Raw genomic sequence first — 22,876 nt, forward strand, 5'->3', positions numbered from 1 at the left:
TCCTGAGGCAAAACATCTACACTGCTATTTTTAGCCCCAAAGACTGAGCCCCACAAACCTGAGTCAGTTGACCTGGCTTCCGAGACTTGCTGCTATGGTTGTTTTTTCATTTGCTTTGAAGGGTTTTGTGTTGATGAAAGCAAGACAAGGGCCCATTAGAGTCAGTGAAAAGACTCCATTGTCTTCAGTGTGCTTTGAATCAGACCCCAAGCCCACACACATCCACATAGCAGTGGACTCTGAATCAGAATGGTACTTTGAGAGATTGTGTGATGGGATCTACATACCCTGTATGGGCCAGGAAAGAGTTAATGAGCTGCTCTGGCCCAATCAGCCCTGCCTGTTACAACTGCAACAGGTGTCAGGCATGGACAGAGGAATCACAAGGGGCAACCCCAGCACAACTGGGAGAGCAGACCTCCAGCTCTTGCTCAGAAAAGAGCCTGGCTAGGGCCAGGAATTGACTAGAGATTGCTAAAGGTAGGCCTGACATGGGATAGTCATTCTGATTTACTTCCAGTGACTTACCTATAGTTGCTGATTAAGACTGCAGCAGGTCGTGACCTATCTACATCTAACTCGAGACACAACAGTGGATTATTGTGAGTCCAGGAGCAATCCTGTCACAGCTTGTCTACAAGATACAGTTGCACCAATGACAGGTTTCAGAGTAGCAGCCGTGTTAGTCTGTATCCGCAAAAAGAAAAGGAGGATTTGTGGCACCTTAGAGACTAACAAATTTATTTGAGCATAAGCTTTCATGAGCTACAGCTCACTTCATCGGATGTCCGATGAAGTGAGCTGTAGCTCATGAAAGCTTATGCTCAAATAAATTTGTTAGTCTCTAAGGTGCCACAAGTACTCCTTTTCTAGTTGCACCAATGTAAATGTAAATCAATATAGTTAAACTGGTGCAAAAAAGGTCACGCGGACACTCATTTCAGTATAAAAATGACTTATTTTGGTTTAGCTTAAGTCAATTTGGAACCAAACTAAAACAAAATTCTTATATCAAAATAGGTGGGCCCACATGCTCTTGCATCAGTTTAATTCTATCTGTTTCAAAGGAATTCAAGTTATATCAGTGCAACTTTCTTGTTTAGGCAAGACCTATGCTCCATTGTTCCAAGTTACACAGTGAAACCTGCACATCACTGAGGGTCTGATCCAACTCCCTTGAAGTCAAAGGTAATCTTTAATAGGAGTTGCACTGAGCCCTTTAAAGACCTCCCCTACTCCCTAAACTAGCAGTTCTCAAAGTGGGTCCCCAGGACTGGCTTAGACTTGCTGGGGCTCGGGAATGAAGCCCGAGGCCTACTGCCTGGAGCTGAAGCCAAAGCCTGAGGGATTCAGCCTTGGGCAGCGGGGCTCAGGTTACAGGCCCCCTGGCTGGGACTGAAGCCCTTGGGCTTCGACTTTGACCTCTTCCCTGCCCAGGGCAGTGTGGTTCGGGCTTTGGCTCCCCCACCCCAGGGCAGTGGGAATCTGGTGGACTCAGGCTTCAGTCCCCCATCCTGGGGTCATGTAGTAATTTTTGTTGTCCAAAGGGGGTCGGGGTGCAATTAAGTTTGAGAACCCTTGCCCTAAACAACCAAGATCTCTTCAGCACACCTTACAAACAAGCCAGGATCCCAGCTGGAGATGCCACTGGAGACCTAATCAGAGATGCTATTGAAAATCCAGCTGGAGAAACAATATCAAAGCTGCAGAGGGGACTCAGATGGAAAGTATTAAATCATCACTGTGGCAAATCCCAGAGAAGTGCTGTGATGCTGCACTATCGAATGGGGGGAGGGATAGCTCAGTGGTTTGAGCATTGGCCTTCTAAACTCAGGGTTGTGAGTTCAATCCTTGAGGGATCCATTTAGGGGTCTGGGGCCAAAATTGGGGATTGGTCCTGCTTTGAGCAGGGGCTTGGACTAGATGACCTCCTGAGGTCCCTTCCAACCCTGATATTCTGTGATCTCTAGTGAGATCCTTAAGGTGGTCTGGCTGGATATTCAGTTTATAGCATAGAAATGTAGGACTGGAAGAACCTCAAGAGGTTATCTAGTCCAGTCCCCTGCACTAAGAGAGGACCAGCTAAACCTTGACCATCGCTGAAAGCAATTTGTCTAATCTGTTCTTAAAAACCACCAATGATGGGGATTCCACAACCTCTCTTGGAAGCCTATTCCAGATATCCTTATAGGAAGTTTTTCCAAATATAAAGCTAAATCTCTCTTTGTTGCAGATGAAGCCAATTACTTCTTGTGCTACCTTCACTGGGCATTGTGACACTTCCTGGGTTGTACACAGAGTTGTGAGGCATCTCTCTATCACCTGCCCTTAGCATAAGGAAGTCTGCCACGGGTCAGCTCCCCAACTCCACCAGCCATGGGCAACAATGCATTCCTCGCTAGGCAACTACGTTAAAGCCTTCCCAAAAGTGGGGGGCCCCACTCCACCTTTTCCCCCAGAGGCCCCACCTCCAGCCAAGCTGGAAGCTAGGGTGGGGCCAGGGAGCCCCTGTGTCCCCACGCCCCGCCCCGGACCTTTTGCCTAGGGCCGGTGAAGGAACCCAGGCTTCCCACAGCTGCCCATGCACTCTCCCCGACCCACCTCCAGCTGGAGGGTGGGGCCTTGGAGCCGCAGCCCAGCCATGATAAGATCCATGCGGGCAGCTGTGTTAAGCTGATAGGGAGTCATGGACCTCCACCTGCCCTGGCCCGGGTGGGGAGCCCAGGAGGCAAGGACACAGGCTGGGGGCTGTAAAGGGAAATCATGCCTCACCAATCCATTAGAATTCTTTCAGGGTGTCAGCAAAAACGAGGACAAGGATGATCCAACTGATATAGTGTACTTGGACTTTCTCAAGGCCTTTGACAAGATCTCTCACCAAAAGCTCATAAGCAAAGAAAGCTGTCATGGGATGAGAGGGAAGGTCCTCTCACAGATTGGTAACTGGTTAAAAGATAGGAAACAAAGGGTTGGAATAAATTGTCAGTTTTCAGAATGGAGAGGAGTAAATAGTGGTGTCCCCCAAGGATCTGTACTAGGAGCAGTGATGTTCAATATATTCATAAATGATTTGGAAAAAGGGGTAAACAGTGAGGTGGCAAAGTTTACAGAGGATACAAAATTATTCAAGATAGTTAAGTCCAAAACTGACTGTGAAGAGTTACAAAGGGATCTCACAAAACTGGACAACAAAATAGCAGATGTTATTCCATGTTGATAAATGCAAAGTAATACACATTGGAAAACATAATCCCATTTATACATACCAAAAAAGTTAGGTTCGCCCCCCCATGGGGGGTGCAGAGGAACACTGGGGGGGGTGGCAACGCAAGGTGCCAGGCAGCAGGGGATCAGCTCTCGCCTCAGGCGGCCTGGGGCTCAGCTCCAGCAGATCTCAGGGGGTGTCAGCCCCAGCCAGAGGTAGCACAGGGCTTGGGCGCTCAGCCCTAGCCCCAGCTGTGGGCGATGGGGAGGGGTGGCTCTGGCAAGCCCTGGGAGTTGAGGGCGTCTCGGGCTCAGGAAAGCTCCAGCGATCCCGTTTTTACTTTAGGAAATATGGTCACCCTGTGTATTGTTCCCTGTTAGAATCAAGTCTAAAATGGCTGTCCCCCTGGTTACTTCCTCCACCTTCTGAAACAAAAAGTTATGTCCAATTTCAAGAACTTTTTGAACATTCTGTGTTTGGCCGTATTACTTTTCCAACAAATGTCTTGGTAGTTGAAGTCCCCCATTACTGTTAGGTACATCTTAATCTTAAATTGACCATCTTAACCTTAAATTAACTTAAACTGGCAGTTTTAAATCACACCACTGAAGCTTTCGGTAACAATGTGATGGCTGGATATGTTGCAACATTCCTTGGTACACAGGCTTCTTAATTTGATCTTCAATTCTAATAATATGTTCATAGTAAGAAAGCCGCCAAAACTCATCCACAACTGATAGAGGGGTTGCTGGGTGCAGCTACAAATATCCTAATTTCTGATTGTGTCCTGGAGCAGCTGATGAAGATGCTGAGAATCAAAAACATCAATCAGCCACCACTCTTCAGCCTTTTTTAGTGCCCATGTTTCACTGCCATACATCAGAATTGGTATAATCTCAGTTCTATAGATCTGCCACTTCATAGTTAGCTTGGTGTCCTGACTTCCCCACAGAGGCTGCTGAAGGACCTGCAACATGGAAGCAATTCCTGCTATACAAGTGTCCACATCTTTCAAACATCCTCCAGCACTGTCTATGAAACTGCCCAAATATTTACATTTGCCACCAGTGTGATGTCCCTTCCAGACAGGTTGACACTGAGCTGGTTGTAATCTAAAGCTGGAGGCAGCTCAATGGTAATGGCCAGGGACATAGATTTATCCAGATTAATAACCAGACCAATATGAGCTGCATCTTGCCTGACTAGATCATATGTATTACGAGCTACATTTCAATTCTGTCCCACTCATGCCTTTTATGGTGGATTTGGAAACCTTAATAAAAAAAATCCCATGCCCAGACACCAAAACCCAGCACTCCCCCCAATACTTCCAAATTGCTTGATGTTTCCATTCCCTGCCCCCCACGTATGCAGCACTAAGCACGATTGCCAGGTGGCTGAGAAATAAAATTAAGACAAACACATTGCATCTGAGGCAGTTTTACTGCAAGAGGTACACCAGTCAAAAAGGTCCCACTTATAGTCATTAGCAAGACATGTGAAGTGACTGAGCTATACCCAAAGATGGCATGGAAGGTCATAACCAGAATGCTGCACTGTTGGATCTGTCATGAGATAGGGATCAGCTATGTTTGAAGCTTCTTCTTGCCATCTAGTACACCACCTGGAGGTGGTATTGAGGTTCCTTAAGGGAATTGTTCAAACTGGATGCCTTGAGCTGATATGGTGTCTCAGTGGATTAAAAACATCTTTAAATCGGTAGATGGTGCATGTCTTGCTCTTTAAGGAGCAGATTCTGCAAGGTAACTTGTAGCCTGATGTCAGGAGAGGTAATGTTGGACAGAACTGGCAGCCAGGCCTGATTGGTCAAGTCTCATGGTACCTGTTATACACGTGGTTTCAGTCAGGTGAGTGTCTACTAGTCCTGTGTGAGAAGAGCTGAATCACATAAGGGGGCAGTACTCTGCTGCAGAATAGATCTAGGCAAACCCAGAGTTTCTTAGTGCCTGAGCATTAGCTCCCCAAGTATAACCAGCTAGTTTGCTGATCTGGTTGCTTCTTGTTTTTTTCAGTAAAGTCTTGGTAACGTGTTCCTTGAAAGTGAAAGTACAGTCCAGTGTAACACCTAGGCACACAGGCTTTGGGTTGTGGCTCAGCCTATGCCTACTCAGAAAGACACTGTGCTATTTGTTGGCCTGTGTGGTGAACAGGTATATTTATTTGGAAATTATCTTTTTGGTACTAGGTTTAAGTCATGCATCTTTTGCATCTATTTTGTGTTGCCATTCAGGAGTTCTTCTAGGTGACTGAAATCCTGGTCATGTACTGCCAGATAGATGCCATCTGCATAGATAAAGTGCCTGGCAGAGGTGTTGGGAAGATCATTTGTGAAGAGGTTGAAAAGCGTTGGTGCTAGAACTAAGCCTTGAAGTAAACCATTGTTTTGAGACATAGGGGAGCTGGTTTTTCATCCAAGTGAAACTTGGAACCAGCAGCCTCTTAACAGTTCCACAGCCATTACTACCCACTTCGGTAGGACCATTGACAATTTGTACAGTACACCTGTATGCAAGATTGCATCATACGCAGCAATAAAATACTGCACCTGTCTTCTACCTGATCTGGAACCCATTCTCAATGCCAGTAGTGAGTGCCAGCACTTGATCACAGGTGCTGCGGTTTGGTCTAAAACCTGCTTGATCTACACTCACAATATCATCAACAGTGGGGGGAATTCTTTGAGAGAGAAGCATTTTGAGTAATTTCTACATGCAGCCCAGCAAAAAGATAGAGTGGTCACTTGTTCACAGTCTCTCTCAGGGTTTAGCAAGGGTATTACTTTTGATCCTCACCAGATCTTAGGTATTTTATTCTCCTTGATGACTCTAGCTAGACATTGTCTGCTAATTTATCCCAGGTTCTTCAGGAATTTGGGAGAGATTATCAAACCCATAGGCTTTACCTGTTTTCAGTGTTTTAATTGCCCTTTTTATTTCAACTGTGGTGAAAGGCTGGAGATCCTCTTAAGTTTCAGTATGCACCCTTTGTATCAACACACCATTTTTTTTCTGCACTTCTCCTTCAAACTCTTTGTCCTTATCTGCCTTTGTGACATATATCAGGTGGGTAGCAATGCTATTTGGAGAAACTGGGTAATGGTGCTGTGCTGAAGGTGGCTGAGCAGCAGCAAGTTTTCTGATTAGCACCAGGCTTTTTGGGTGGATCCTAATGTGTTTAGTTCAGTGATAGCCTGCTGTGTTTAGTTCCACGGTGGCCTGCTCCCATCTTGCTCTTCTGTTCAAGTTGTCTTAAAATATGCATGGCAATGTACTTCCTTCAAATTGCTTGAGGGGTTCTGCACGTTCCTCATCAGGACAGGAAACGCAGATCTTATAACAACCTCTTGAAATTGATTTCATGGCACCTTTGTGGATGGCTTTTGTGACCCACATATAAACATGGAGATACTGTGGAGGATACAAATAATACAGGGGTCTTTGAATTGTGTAAAGCTGGGCCGATTTATTTTCTTATCATTCCAGTGAGGATTTTTATTGATACTCACAATAGCTATGGTTACTCCATCTTTGGTAGAGATCAGACAATATGGACTATTTAGGAAGTTTTCCAATACACTGTTTATAGCTTGAAGTGGATGATTTCCCATGCCGGTGGTCTATGTGAAGTCAGGGGAGTAGTCTTGCTTCCATCTGGCAGGATGAAAAGTACCCCTTTGTTTTGGGTCATGGATGAGATAAAGATCATAGAGTAAGGCCCATTTCAAAAGCCCAACTCCATTTTCACCTGGCTCTCTGTATCCACTGGTGGTGTGGTAGCTGTTAAAATCTCCAACATAGATGGCAGATTGTGGGAGCTTTGCGGAAAAATATTTGCGGAAAAATATTTGGGATAGGCTAGGGTTGGTTGAGGGTTTGTACACATTTGCCACACTGAAATGACTGACTCTCAGGGCTGGTCTACTCTACAAACTTAAGTCAATGGAACCCACATTAAGTCAATGTAATAATGTATGCAAATACACTACAGAGTCCCTTCCGCTGACCTACGTCGCCTGTATTCCACCTCTGTGAGAGGCGAAGCGCTTGATTCCACATCCATGGGTTGACATGGGGGTAGTGTAGACACTGTGTTGTGTAATTCAAATGAATTGGCCTCCAGGAGGTGTCCCACAGTGCTCTGCTATGACTGCTCTGGAGAGCACTTTCAACTCCACTGCATGTCAACCAGGTACACAGGAAACAGCCACTCCCCTGTTAAAGCCCTGGGAACTTTTGAATTTTCATTTCCTGTTTGATCAATGTGAACAGCTCGCCAGCACAGCTGATCATGGAGACTCAAGGCTGCAAACCTACTCCAGCATGGAGTACACAGGAGGTGGTGGATTTTATTGCAGTGTGGGGAGAAGAGTCTGTGCAGGCACAGCTCCGATCAAGCAGAAGAAACGCTCACATCCATACCAAGATCACGCGAGAAATGGGGGAGAAGGGCTACACCAGGGACATGCAGCAGTGCCACGTGAAAATAAAGGAGCTTCATCAAGTGTACCAGAAGGCAAGGGAGGTGAACAGTCGTTCTGGTTCTGCCCCAGAGCCATGCCGCTTTTATGAGCTGCATGCGATTGTTGGTGGCAACCCCACCATTGCCCCAAAACACAGCATGGATACCACCCAGGAATCCTGGGTGACCTTGGGCAACAACAAGGAGGACATTGTTGACAAGGAGGATGAGAATGGGAGGCAGGCAAGCGAAGGATCTATTCTCCTTAACCTTTGGTCCAATCCCTTCACAGGACCAGTTGGCAGCCGAGCATGATGCCGGGGAAGGCACCTCTAGTGAGTACACATTTCCAAATAACTGTAGGGGTTACATGTTATTTTTTATGTTTAATCTGAACAAAAAAGATGTCGTGGGTGTCGGTGGCCGCTCCAGCTACACAGAGGGTGCTCCCCAAAAAAGACTGTTTATGTGCACGGGGATGGCCCAGGAATCCTCCATAGAGATCTTTCATGGAGGTACTCTGCAATCCTTTGCAGAAGGTTCCAGGGAAAGGCTGCCTTATTTCTTCTACCACAGTAGGACACTTTCCTGTGCCTCCACTATTAACTCTGCTGGCCGCATTGCAGCACAGAGCATAGCAGCATAAGGACCAGGTCTGTACTCAGACACTTGCAGCATCTGCTCCTTTGCCCCCTCTGTTACCCTCAGGAGAGTGATATCTCATAGGGTCACCTAGGGGAAACGGGGGAAGTTTTCAATGCTAGCCCTTAAACCGCAAACAATTCAACAATCTGCCCCCCTTTGGTGAAATCTGGATCACACAGCCACGCTTTCCCTAACATGCCATTGCTGTGGTTAGAAGCAGCATTGAAAAAAGGGGAGACGGCTTCCTGTTTGTCTCCCTTCCCCACAACCTGGTGCCGCCTTTGTAAAAAACAATCTATTTGGGGGCTTTATACTAGGGCCTGTCCTCAAGCACCATCCAGGTTGCTAGGAGAAAGAGGGCATTTCTCAAGTGCCAAACTGTGCTCCCAAGGATGTCTTCACAAAAGCAGCAGCACAAGACCTCTTGCCCATGCCTCGTGACCTTACTCACCATGGCTGGAGCAGCAAACTGACCCTTGCAATAGCCAGCAGTTGTGATTATGTTGTGGCTTACATTGAAGTGTATTAAGGGTTTGTTTTTTTTAATAAAAAAATCAACCTTACACCAGAAACAATGTATGCACAGTCAATGGTACCCTCGTGCTTTGCATTCCTTGCAGCCGAAACTTGCCTGTTAGCGCATCCTCCACACCAGGACAGAGACTTTCCCGATTAGAAGGCAGAAAAAGAAGACTAGGGAGGACATGTTCAATGAGTTAATGCATGTCTCTGAAACTGAAAAGACGGAGCTCAGAGCATGTAGGATTTCACTGTCCGAGAACCTGGCCATGGACAGGGAGGTCAGGAGAACATGCAGGGAACAGGAGCGTGCCACATAGGATGAAATGCTGCAGACTCTGAAGGAGCAATCAGACATGTAGGGGTGTCTGGTTGATCTTCAAGAAAGGCAGCTGGGTGGTAGACTCCCTCTACAGCCTTGCTACCATCATCGCCCAGTTCTCAATCGTCCTTCCCCAAATGTCCTATGAGGCAGGGGAGAGGAGAGTTCAGTATCCCTTGCACTCAACACTAGGGGAGGTTAGAAAGAACAGAAGATACCCGTTCCTAGACCTTTGACTGTTATTGCAGTGCATCTGTAAGCAAGCTGTCCTTGTTTCTCCCCTCACACCGCTATCTTGTTTTTCTTTGCAGTCTGTGTGTGTTTGTGAGCATAATAAAACAAAATGTACTGAGGAGAAAAGGTTCTTTATTCATTCCACACACAGTGGCTGGTGGGGGTGGAGTTTACAGGGGAGAAAATGCAATGGAGAGGATAGTTTGGTAAGGAACAACACAGACAAGTGTCACGTTACTCTTGCTCATTGCTGAAACTGGTTTTCAAAGCCTCACGGAGACTCAGAGCCTGTCAGTACTTCTTATTGTGCTAGTATCTGGCTGCTCAAAATTGGCTGCCAGGCGATCTGCCTCAACCCCCCACCCCAGCAGAAACTTTTCTCCCTTTGTTTCACAGATATTATGGAGCACATAGCAGGCAGCAATAATAACAATGGGGATATTGCTTTCACTGAGGTCTAACCTAGTAAGCAAACACTGCCAGCGACCTTTTAAACGTCCAAAGACACATTCCACCACCATTCTGCACTTGCTCAGCCTATGGCTGAACTGGTCCTTACTGTTGTCCAGTCTGCTGGTGTATGGCTTCATGAGCCATGGGAGCAAGGGTAGGCTGGATCTCCCAGGATCACGATTGGCATATCAACATCATCAAAGGTTATTTTGCGTTCTGGAAAAAAAGTCCCTGCTTGCAGGTTATTGAGCAGACCTGTGTTCCTAGAGATGCACACATCATGCACCTTTCCTGACTATCCCACGTTGATATCAGTGAAACGGCCCCTGTGATCCACCAGCACTTGCAACACCATTGAAAAGTATCCCTTTCGGTTTCTGTACTCTTTGGCAAGGTGATCTGGTGTCAAGATAGAGATATGCGTTCTGTCTATTGCCCCACCACAGTTAGAGAACCCTATCGTGGCAAAACCATCCCTATGTCCTGCACATTGTCCAGAGTCACTACCCTTCTTGGCAGAAGTCTGTTAATAGCCCTGCAAACTTGGATCACAACAGATCCCACAGTAGATCTACCCACTCCAAATTGATGCCTCACTGACCAGTAGCAGTCTAGTGTTGCAAGCTTCCACAGAGCTATCGCCACTCATTTCTCCACTGTCAGAGCAGTTCTCACTTTAGTATTGCTGCGCTTCAGAGCTGGGGAAAGCTCTGCACACAATTCCTGGAAAGTGGCCTTACACATTTGAAAGTTCTGCAGCCACTGCTTGTCATCCCATAGCTGCATAACAATCCAGTCCCACCAGTCAGTGTTTGTTTCCTGGGACCAGAAACGGCACTCAACCACGTTCAGGTAATGCATGACTGTCGCCAGCAACTGCGAATTGTTTCACTCTATGGCTTGCAGCAGGGCTGCTTGCATGACATTGCATTGCTCTTCACGGTGGCTCCTATCTCGGCTGTGGAAATACTGCAGGATAAGGCACGAGATGTTTGTAATGCTCAGAAGAGTGGACAGCTGAGCGGGGTCCATGCTTGTTGTGCTATGGGGTCTGCACGGCTAACCCAGGCTTTCGAAAAAAAGTCACACAAAAAAAGTCTTGGTTTGTTTGATGTTCATTTCAGGGAGGGAGGAAGTAAGTTAAGTGCATCATGGGAGGCTAATGCCATGTTCCTATAACCAGCCGCGCCAATGTTATGATCCCTTAAGGCATTGCAAGCCCTACCCAAAATTCCATTTGGCTACGTGCACTGTGGCATAGCTACCCACAGTGCAGTGCTCTGTGAGTCAATGCAAGCGCTGCTAGTGAGGATGCATTATGCTGACACAATGAGTGTAGTGTGGACACGCAAGATCGAACTGCTTAAATCGGAAGCTTGATGTCAACTTACAGGAAGTTGACTTAACTTTGTAGTGTAGACACAGACATATCACAGAAGTTTGAATTAGATGGCAGAGGTTTTGTGTCAGCAAGATCTCCTCTAACATAAGTAGAAAAGCCATGTTTTCTATGCAGAGAGCAACTCACAGGGTCATAACCTTGATGTTAAGGTAACTGGCAGAAAGGAAGCTGGCATGTGTCTCTTGAAGGCACATTACATCCATGTTATATTTGGAGGCTAGGGACTGAAGAATGGAAGGTTTAGCAGCTCAGAGGCCTTCAACATCCAGCTGAAGGATTTTCAAGGATAGGCCAATGTCCAAAGTTTTTTAATTATGGTTAATATCGCTGAGGTTGCTTGAGAGTCCATGCTGGCCAGAATCAGAAAGATTTGGCCTGCTACTTGCAGCTTTGTTTTCCCCAGCTGAAGCAAGTTATCTATGCGGTATACAACAGGGACATAGTTGCATTATTCCATGGTGGCTATAATACTGGTAGGGTAACTACTTCTTTGACTTCTCTGTTCTCCTAGCACATGGTATGGTTCACAGAGGGGTGAGCTAGGAGAAAGGTCAAGGGAGGTTTGCTGACCTCATGAATGGCTCCCAACAGAGGAAGAGAGGGAAGGAATCATGTTGCAAAACAAGGAATATGCCAAGAAGCTGTAATGAGTGTGTATAGACCAGCTGGACACAGAAAGGGAGATGCAGAAATGTTGGACACGATGCTAAAGCAGACAAGTTAGCAGAACATTCTTGCACTGTGCTCATGTGTAACACCCCAACCTAACCCCTGTCTTGCAGTCTATTGAGAACACAGGATGTGGGCAGACCCCTTTCACTTCCCCAATTGCAAGCAACAGAGTTCTCATGCCATTCCACCCTCCAAGGCAAAGAGCATAAAAATGGCCATATTGGGTCAGACCAATGGTCCATTTAGCTCAGTATCCTGTCTTCTGACAGTGGCCATGCCAGGTGCTTCAGAGGGAATGAACAGAACAGGCAATCATCAAGTGATTCATCCCATCATCCACTCTCAGCTTCTAGCAATCAGATACTAGGGACACCCAGAGCCTGGGGTTACAACCCTGAAAATCTTGGCTAATAGCTGCTGATGGACCTATCCTCCATGAAGTTATCTAATTCTTTTTTGAACAATGTTATAGTTTTGGCTTTCACATCATCCCCTGGCAATGAGTTCCACAGATTGACTGTGTGTTGTGTGAAGAAGTACTTCCTTTTGTTTGTTTTAAACCTGATACCTATTAATTTTACTGGGTGACCCCTGGCTCTTGTGTTATGTGAAGGAATAAATAATACTTCCTTATTCACTTTCTCCACACTAGCCATGATTTTATCGTATCACCTCTTAGTCATCTCTTTTCCAAGCTGAAATGTCCTAATCTTTTTAATCACTCCTCATATGGAAGCTGTTCCATATCCTTAATCATTTTTGCTGGCCTTCTCTGTACCTTTTCTAATTCTAATAAATCCTTTTTGAGATGGGGTCACCAGAACTGCATGCAATATTGAAGGTATGGTGTACCTTATACAGTAGCAATTATGATATTATTATTATCCTTTTTGAGATGGGGTCACCAGAACTGCATGCAATATTGAAGGTATGGTGTACCTTATACAGTAGCAATTATGATATTATTATTATCCTTTTTGAGATGGGGTCACCAGAACTGCATGCAATATTAAAGGTATGGTGTACCTTATACAGTAGCAATTATGATATATTATTATGTTATACAGTAGCAATTATGATATTTTCTGTCTTATTATCTATCCCTTTCCTAATGGTTCCTAACATTTTATTCACTTATATGGCTGCTGCTGCACATTGAGTGGATATTTTCAGAGAGCTATCCATAGTGACTCCAAGATCTCTTTCTTGAGTGGTAAGAGCTAATTTAGTCCCCATCATTTTGTATGTATAGTTAGGATTATGTTTTCCAATGGGCATTACTTTGCATTTATCAACATTAAATTTCATCTGCCATTTTGTTTGCAGATTAAGAAAACAGCTACAATCCCACACACACATTTTGGTGATTCTGTCTGCACAAAAGTGTGGTCAGCCTGTACTTTGGCTATTTCAGCACTGTTTTAGTTTACAAATTTGCACTGTCTCGTGTATCAAATCAAAGTTTATTATTTACAGCTACACTCATTAAGGTCCAGCTCTCCCTAATAACATCCTTTCCTAATAAGATCAATTCAAGGTATATGCATTAAGGTGTCTCTACCTCTGCCTCCCAACAATTAGTGAAGCTGTCTGCCTTACTCTCACAAATATTGTGCAAAACACAGCAAACAGCCATAACGTGAGGCAGATATCCTTCAAAAGCCTCCAGTCTTGTTATGAGACACTTCTACCTTCCTTTCAATCTTTCAAATGCACACTCCTTCTGCAGCTATTCAGGGTACACTTAAATAGCTCTTTTCCCTTATCCAACTGCCCTATAACAAAGCTTCAGAAGCCAGGAAATCAACAGCTAGGATGGATCTCCCAGAATAGCAGTTGAAACCATACCACCAATAATGTTCACAGTGGTTTGGGGAGTAAAAGTTCCATTTTTCATTGCAGAAAACAGATGTGAGTTTATAAAGATTCTGGCCACACAGACCTTTCCTGATCACCCCACATTAATAAACCTGCCATGGTGATCAATCAGGCCTTACATAACCATGCAGAAATACCCATTTTTGTTGATGTACACCAAGCCCTGGTGGGTGGGGGGGACAAATAATAGGCACACGGGTCCCATCACTGGCTCCTGTACAATTTGGGAACCCCAAGCATTCAAAGCCATCAGCAACCTTCTGCTCATTGTCAGGTTTTATGATCCGGAGCATTAGCACCCTCTCAACAGCAGCACACACCTCCATGACAACCCTGACAATTGTTTTACAAACTGGTTAGCTATTGCCTGGCAGCAGTCGGGGTGGACAACTTCCAGAGAGTGATAGCCACACACTTCTCCATATTGAGGGGGACTCTCATGTTAGTGGTGTGGTGCTACACCTCCAGGTGAGCTCTCTGCAGGTTTCCAGAAAGTGTCCTTCCACATCCCAAAGTTCTGCAGACAATGCTGGTCATCCCAGGTCTGCATCATTATCCTGTCCTACCAGTTGGAGCTGCTTTGCTGCATCAAAAAGTGGCACACCACTAAGTCAAGCTGGTCCAGGAAACAGTCATGCAGAAATAACTGGTTTCATTCTCCTACAGCAGAATCTGTGTGGGGTCATGATAGTGAACTTCCATCTCCTCCATAGTCACTTGCCTGCCTGATTCCAATGCCTCTGGAGCACTCTATTCATATTAATAATGGCCAGGATCATGGTGCTCAGTAGTTCTTCCTCTCTACTGCCTGACAGCTGTTAAACATTTGTTTGAAACTGGAACAGTTTGAAAATTATTCTGGACAGCAAAAGTCAGACAAATTATGGGATACTTTGGAAGGAATCATTGACCCCAAATCACAGAATTCCAGTTGGTATCCCACAATGCACCATAACCCATAATGTGTTGAGCCTAGTGGCAGAACACTACACCTTGGGATACCTGCCCAGAATGCTGTGTGTTTATTTTGAAAAAGCTGTGTGGATGTAATAATTCAGAAGGTAAGTGGGGAGGTGGGGACTTTCCTGCACAGACAAGGTCTCAGTTTGCCAGTCAGGCTGCCTGCAAAAGCAGGGCACTGGACTCAGTGACCAAGGAGGTCCCTTCCAGTCTTATGTTCCAATATGCAAACTGCAGACAGTACTTAACACAGTTCTTCAGAGGGGTTTCATGGGACTTCCTTCACTAATGTATATAAAGTGCTTTAAAAGTTATTTTACTAATGAAATGAAAATATTTTCATTTCACTAGTGATCTCTAGTTGGTTGTTTCATTTTTAATTTAGGATAATGTATATTTATAAAGTGATTTCTGTTGCCCTTTAGATGCTGACATGGATGTGACTTATGTGTGTTCATGTATGTACATTTTATTTCAAAGTTGTTAATGCTTCCACTCTACTAATACTAGTGGACTAATATTAGTGCACTTTGCTAAATATAAAGAATATTCTGTTTTTTAAATTGTGAAAATATATCTGCATCAAAGAAGGTGGTTCAATAACAAAGGAGGAGTCTAATATTGTCATGGTGGGGAAGGGCAGCAGCTCCTCAACTGATGTAAACTGTCATAGCTCCAGTGACTTCAAATGGAGATATGACAATTTACACAAGCTGAGGATCTATGTTTGCACTGGGGCAATTGTGATATAATGAAGATTATAACTCTTCCTCCCAATTCTGCCTCCAAACAAACAAATGAAACTAAACAGGGAACAAGATTTTTACCCAGAGTAGCTCTCTAACCCTTCCTCATCCTTAAACTTAGCTTAATTCCTATGGCCACAGATGGGAGAAGAATCAGGACAGAAGTTGAATATTAAAACTGACATGGAAGCCTACAACAGTCTTGGGATAAGGAACAAATAGCCCGTTGGCAGACAGTGTAATCAATTCATCTCAAATTTAAGGAAGCCATCTTATCAGTCATAACTAGAGATTACCTGAATTAATTCATGAAAGATAAACTATGCCAGAATTCCTTGCACTGATGAACTTTCACTCAAGAAGGAAAGACTACATTTTGATTTTCCCATCAGAGTTATTTTTGTAACTTTCCCTTGCTACTGGCTGGTATGGTCACGTGGAGTTACAATTAGTGATTAGAATGGAAAGTATCAGAAACAGTTCAATGGCTACACAAGCCTCAATGTGTGAGAGGGAGAATAAAAAATAATCAGAGTAAAAGGGAAAACGAAACATAAAAGACCAATCCTACAACCTTTATTCAAGAAGAGCCAGATTCTGAAACCCATACTCACACTAAGTAACACTTTACTCCATAAAACACTCTAATGACTGGAGTGGGAATATTCATGGAGCAAGATACAATTCAAAATGAATTAGATCCATAATGGTTGTAGGATCAGGATCATAAAGTATACAAAATGGAAATGTATAAATAATATTAAAATGGAATTTTGCTTCAACGAATCAAAAAAATATGAGATAGGAAAGGTTTTTGGGGTTTTTTTTTAGCTTGATGTATCTAGTCTTCTTGTAAATGAAGTTACTTATATGGGCCCAGATTGTGGTTTTAGGCATATGCTTATCTGTAAGTCAACTGAAGTCCAGCACACAGATTAAGCATGTTCATAAAGCTTTGTAGGACTGAGACCAAACAGCCCATTGCTGCAATCCTAATTCATGCGAGTAACCTTTACTCACACAAGAAAACACATTTAACTCAAAGAGATTGCAGACAAGAGCGAGGTTTGTAGAATCAAGTCCTTGGTTTGTGGAAATTCTGTTTGAGATCATTTTGCTTGGAGATTCTATAAATGACATACTGAGACAAGTTACTGTACTGTACAATTGTCATATATCTAATATTTTGTAAAAATTTGGGCAAGAACTACTTAACCAGCATTAGATTCAGATCAAACATAGAACCTGTTCATAAACAAAACTAAATAGCTAATATCTGGAGGAAGCGCATTAACATATATTCAGCCATATTAATCAATCACAGCAAGTTCTCCCCCTGCCCCCCAGTAACCCAGCAGCAAAAATATCATCCAACTATCAAAATGACTAAATCTTAGGGCCTGATCCTGCAAAAACTTACACGTGAGTAACTTTACCCATACAGCAATCCCATTGAACTCAATAAGGCCAGCTGTGTGATCAGTTACTGATGTGCTTGTTTGCAGGAACAGTACCTTAGGTATCATTTTAAAGAAAGAGCACGATAAAGACCAAAGCAGCCAGCCCACCAAACCTTGTAGTCTGATTCCAGCTACAATCATGGTGGTAACAATGGGCCTGATTTCCTCATGGAGTTCCACTGTGGTTGTTCACTATGGGGGCTGGTTTGCCCTCACAGAATAGGCTGTGGGATCAGTGGAAGACCACGGCACTATATGGGTGCTGTGCCTCATGCTTCAGAAACTGTGACCCTAGTCCCTGTCTTCAAAGAAGCTGCACTATCAGGGGCTCACACATGGCTGCAGCTACACTGAGGTTGCCTCTTCAAGGAGAGGGCTCTATTGGAGAGCCTTTCCTTTGTACGCTACATTGGATACAGGAGGCATAATGTGTATCCTGTTTCATTTACGAATGAAGCTGAATGCAGGTTAAGTTAAATAAGACAAACTTTATTAAACTCTGTGCACTGCTCTGTCTATGTGGCTGGGTTACTTCCAACCTAACACCCTGCATTCCCTGCTTTTTTGGTGTCCCATCAATAACAATCCCTCCAGGGAATATAGGCCTGCTGACTCCACTTCCATTGATCACGATACATCTTCCCAATTTTACAAACATTTTAATATAAACATTAAAAACAAATAATTGACAACCAGATGTCCACTCTACGTCCCTTCAGCCAGAGTTGCTTGCACATAGTCAAGTTGGAGGCTCGTCTTTACCACTGACTTAGCCTGTTACCTAGCCTCTCTTTGAGATAGTTTGGTCTCAACAGGCAACCACACTGGGAGTGACCACTGTCTCCCTGTCTCCTGAATCTAGCAAACTGTCTCTCTGTGAAGTCTCCTCCCTTCCTGTGGGGTTGGCCTCCAGATGGTTGTGTCTCTCCGTTCAGTGAGGATCTCTGTAGGTCCTTGCTGGGTGTTGAGTCTACATAAGTTTCTGTTCCAAATTAGGCAGTCTCTCAAGTCCCCAAAGTTGCACATAGCAGCCAGTGTGCATAAGCAGAAACACAAGGGTATCTCTCTCCCCTTCAGACTGGTATCTAGTAAAAACTGTTCCACAGTTTTGTTCTGCTTTTTAGGAGCAACAGGTCCTAGGACTGCTGTGGGGCTTGAGGCAGTGGTGAGCTTTAGAATGGTGCAGACCTCTCTGCTTTGTACCCAATAAGATAAAATAATAGTTTTAACTTTCCTGCAGTTGTCATCCTCCTGCATGGCCAGGAGCTATACACTCACACTCCTCCTTCCACCAGGTCCATTGTTGGGCTAGGTTTGTGCAAAATCTGGGGCTTCAGACCAAATCCATGGCTTCACACTGCCAGCTGCTGCACTTCAGAGAACTCACAACTCATGTACTGCCACCACATTTCATTCACAATGAGTGAAGCTGAATGCATGTTAAGCTGAGCAAGTGAAACTTTATTAAACCCCGTGGACTGCTCTGTCCACATGCCTGAGCTGGTTCCAGCCTAACTGCACTTATTATCTCAGTGTCCCACCCATAGCACTCCCTCCAGGAAACATGGTCCCTCTGAATCCATTTTCACAGACCATGACACACATCCTTCCTGGGCTTGTCACCTTCTCGCTCAGTCTCTCACCATTCAAGTCTCCATGGAACAACAGGAGATCTGCATATAGATCTGGGGACACAATTCCCGCCAAGGAGAACACCATGTTCTGCTTTTACACAGCAAGTAATAATGATAAACGAAGAATAGGAATATGGCAGAATGAGGGATACAACAGTGAAAGGCCATGCAATAGCAATATATGCCTTTGTTGGTGGTGGTGGTTGTTTTTATTTTGTAAAAAGCAATGACCAGAAATGAGTCTGGGGAGAGTTTAGCATTTTTGAACTTGCAGAATTTTTGCTGCATTGTCCCCTCAAGAGGGAGCAACAGTGAGTAGCTTTGCAGAGGTGGCAGGAGCACTGACCACACCTCATGTTACATCTGTCTCTCTACCTGTCTTCACAAGAACACTCATCTCTGTGATATCTAAACACTTATGGCCTGAACCAAAGCCCAGTGACATCAACAGAAATATATCAGTGGGCTTTGGATCAGGCCTTTTATGAAAATATCTTTCTCAAAACAGTTTATTAGCCACAAACATTTTCTTTGGAAATAAGGCTGGGCACACATCATATTTTAATCACAATAAACAACATTTCCATTGTCTCTACAAGTGAAAACAACAGTAATACAAAGGTAACTTAATTTTAAAGTCACACTTATGTATGAAAATGTTTTATTTGCTGTTATTATAAGTAACACCTAAAATGATTAGGATTAAGACACCTAAGTAACATGTAAGATTAAATCTATTTTTATTTTTATCCAGATTGTTTACTTATGCATATGATAGCACTTTGTGTATGGTCAGTTTAACCTTTATTTTGTGCACAGCAAGAGGGGGAGGAGAGACATTTAAAAATAACACAGGAAAATGTTCACCAAATCACAAAAATGATACTTTAAACTTATTTTTAAATAGACTAGATTTCCAGTTGACAGAGTCAGATTCAGCTCTCTAAACTCTCTCTGTGAGCCTCATCCAAATCCCATTGAAGTTGATGGGAATACTCCTTGAATCAGACACTATATCAATAAATCATAAATTATGGTGTGTTCAGTAACATGTATAATAGAAACTAGACTGTAACTTAACTGCTTCTTTAAAGACACTGAATCTGCACATAATGTACGTCATGGCAGAATCTGGCCTATTATTCTTATTGACAAACGTACTTTAGGAGCGTGGAGGTTCTGCAGGCACAGGGGGAAAGGAGGGAAATGCTGTGGAGCTGATACTTCCTTTTTCTCCCACAAAACCCAGAATCCACACATTTCGCTCCCCTCTCTTTGTCAAAACAGAGGAAGAGCATTGGCCTAGAACCAGGATCTTCTTATTAAAGGGCTTTAGAAATCAACAGGGATAACATAAAAAACAATCTGCCACTTTACTGGTAGCCATTTTTAAAAGTGAATTTTAATATAAGGATGAACTCCTTAAGGAAAACGTTCAAATTACTCTTTGGTACCTTTGAAGGCCTTCTTGATGACAATTCTCCCTTACTACTCATTGTTTTATGAACACGCATTCAAATATTGTCTATAAATATAATTTTTCCTTCATTTACACATACTGTATAATTACACAAAGCATCTAACATTGCCATAGATTGCTTTTACAACTGTTAATACAGTTTGAAGAGGTTAAAGTATTGCCACCATATAAAATTCTGCCAGTATTCATGTTTTTTTTTTTAAATATTACATTTTCTGTAAGACACTCCATGTCCAAATGCCAGTTCCCCCTTATTATTTTTTGAAAAAAACATGCCATTGGTAATGTTACTACTTAAATAGATTGCTAACTTTCTTTATTCAGCACATGAACACAAACATGGAAACAATAAGACAGTATTATGCTTATGGTAGAAGAACAGTGTTTACACAAAGCAAAAAGAAAAAAAGATACATTTGTCAGAACTTCTCTGGATGTTAGTAGATAGGAACTGTGGTCACTGCAAAATCTGACTTTTGGCTAACAAAGATTTGAGTTTCTTTTGCAAAGGGTTGCATCTCCCAACCCAGTTTCAGATTTTAAAAGCCTATATTCCGCAATAAATATTTGTAGTAGAAGCTTTGAATAGTTAGCAACAGTCTAACACAATCTAAGACAGACAAAGCAAGGAATTTTTATTTTGAGTAAAATTTGTGATTCTTTTTTATATATACATACATATATACACACACTAAGGCTTTTTATGAATATTGATGGTGATGATTATTCACAGGAAATAACAGCACAACTGAAAAACAAGCAAATGCTTTATTTTGTATTAAGGTAACAAAGGAGTGACAGATCACATACCATTCACTGTTCAGACTTGTGTTCACTAGAAGAATCACAAACAATAGAAATTAAAGAATTTTCCCCCACCCCCAAAATAAGTATGCTCACTATCACTACTATATTTATGGATTTTTCAGTATTTCCTTTATAAGAATGCATCATTTTTGGGAGTTCATCACTCAGTGATAAGTTTGCTCTGGACTAAAATGGGATATCAAAATCCCAGTAGTCTTTTTTCTAAGGTTTTTTTCTGTTCAGGATTTCAAATGGTTGTATTTAAACTGTATGCATACACAAACATGCACACAGCAAACAACAACAACATTTAATTAAATGTAATTTACTAGTTTTTGGAAGTGTTTTGGCACTAATAATTGGAAACTTTTCTTAATGAAAACCTTTTTATGCCATTAGCCTCTATTATGGAATATGTTCCGATTTTTAAAAGAAACCCAACAGCACCAAAAGAATTTTAAATGGCTAATTAATAAGCAGAGGTGACTTTTCACATAGTATTATATGACTAGTGTTAAAATTAAGTCAAGATTATTTATTGTTATGAAATATTGTAATATCTCAAAGATTATGAATGTCAAAAAATTAACTTCCTTAATGAGACGTTAAACACACAAATAGACAATAGATCTAAGGTCAAGTTAAAAGAAAAAAAATCTTCAGAAGGGTATGTACTCTTTACACAATAAATGGAATACAGGCATTTATAACTGAACAACAGCAAAACAAATGAACCCATATGGTAACATTGTCTCCAGCTGAAATCCACAAAGCAAGGAAGTCCAGAGAAATGAGTAAAATTCCATCCTTAACGCATTCTATTCTGCTTACGTATTTATGGACTTTCCCATCAGAGGTTGATTTCATTACCACAGGCCTGATCTGAAACACACCAAGCCAATGGAATGACTTCCACTGACTTCCAGGAGCTTTGGATCAGGTCCATCTGAGTTGCAACATCAATAAAATCATCTTTGTGGAGCACTGTTCCCACAAAGCCAATTTGCACAGCTAACTGAGTCTAACTAGGTAATGTCACATTAAGTCCAAGTCAAAACAGATAGAACTTACGTGTTGGTTGCGGGTTTAAGACATGTCCTTAATGTAATCTTAGCATTTTTTACGCATGTATCACAGTTATACCCTTCAAAAGTCAGGACACTCAATTTCTAAAAAAATCCAAGCTGTAGTTAACTGGCAATCAACTTAAAAGCAATTTTGTATACAGCAATTTTTATTTTGTTAGAAAAGCAGTTCACCTTTTTTAAACCTCCAAAAAATTATTTAATAAGGGTTTGGACACTGGAAAAGAGGCAGAATGTTGTTCACAAAACAAGAGAGGGCTTTAAACAAAAAAACAAAAAAAGGTGTATCTTAAAAAAAGACCTGATCTTGTTCTCCAAGTGAAATCAATGGCAAAACTCCCACGGACTTCAATGAAGCAGGATCAAGCCCAAAGTCATCCACATATTTATTGTTTTAAAGGGATAATAAAACTTTGAGTCCTGAAATAACAATTAATAGTCATAAAAGCTTGTGAAAGAAAAGCCCCATTGTTGTGAATTATGTGTCTTGTCTTTTCTCCCGGCCTCTGTGTTCACAGATTACAGGAAAGATCTGACAGTGAAACAAAGCAACATCAAGCCTGAAACTTATACTTACACAGTTATCAATGGATTTACATTGCTGTAAGTGAAATCAGAATCAGTACCACCCTCCCAAGGTTTCGCAAGACAAGGGAAAGTGATGACTCCATCATCCTAGACTCGCATCTAAGTCAACCTACTACAGTTATGCCACCTTTTAATTGCCACATTTCTCCCATTCCTGGGTTACAAAATGAGGCCACTTGTTGGTCAACCTTCCCCTAAAACCTTGGAGTGAGGAGGGGGCAGAGGAACTATCAAGGGGCACAAAGATTCCAGATTCACTACCTTTTTATTCTGACTGCAGTGTTTCATAATGAAAATGGAAATAAAA

The 22,876-nt window shown here is 42.8% G+C and overlaps 1 protein-coding gene across 4 annotated transcripts in view; it reads right to left on the reverse strand.

The window, feature by feature from the left end:
- GREB1 (growth regulating estrogen receptor binding 1) overlaps window positions 1-22,876 on the reverse strand; it is a 174,073-nt gene that overhangs the window by 132,178 nt on the left and 19,019 nt on the right. The gene's annotated exons all lie outside the window — the stretch shown is intronic.

This window comes from Lepidochelys olivacea (assembly GCF_965140295.1).
Source record: "Lepidochelys olivacea isolate rLepOli2 genome assembly, chromosome: 3".
NCBI lineage: Eukaryota > Metazoa > Chordata > Testudines > Cheloniidae > Lepidochelys > Lepidochelys olivacea.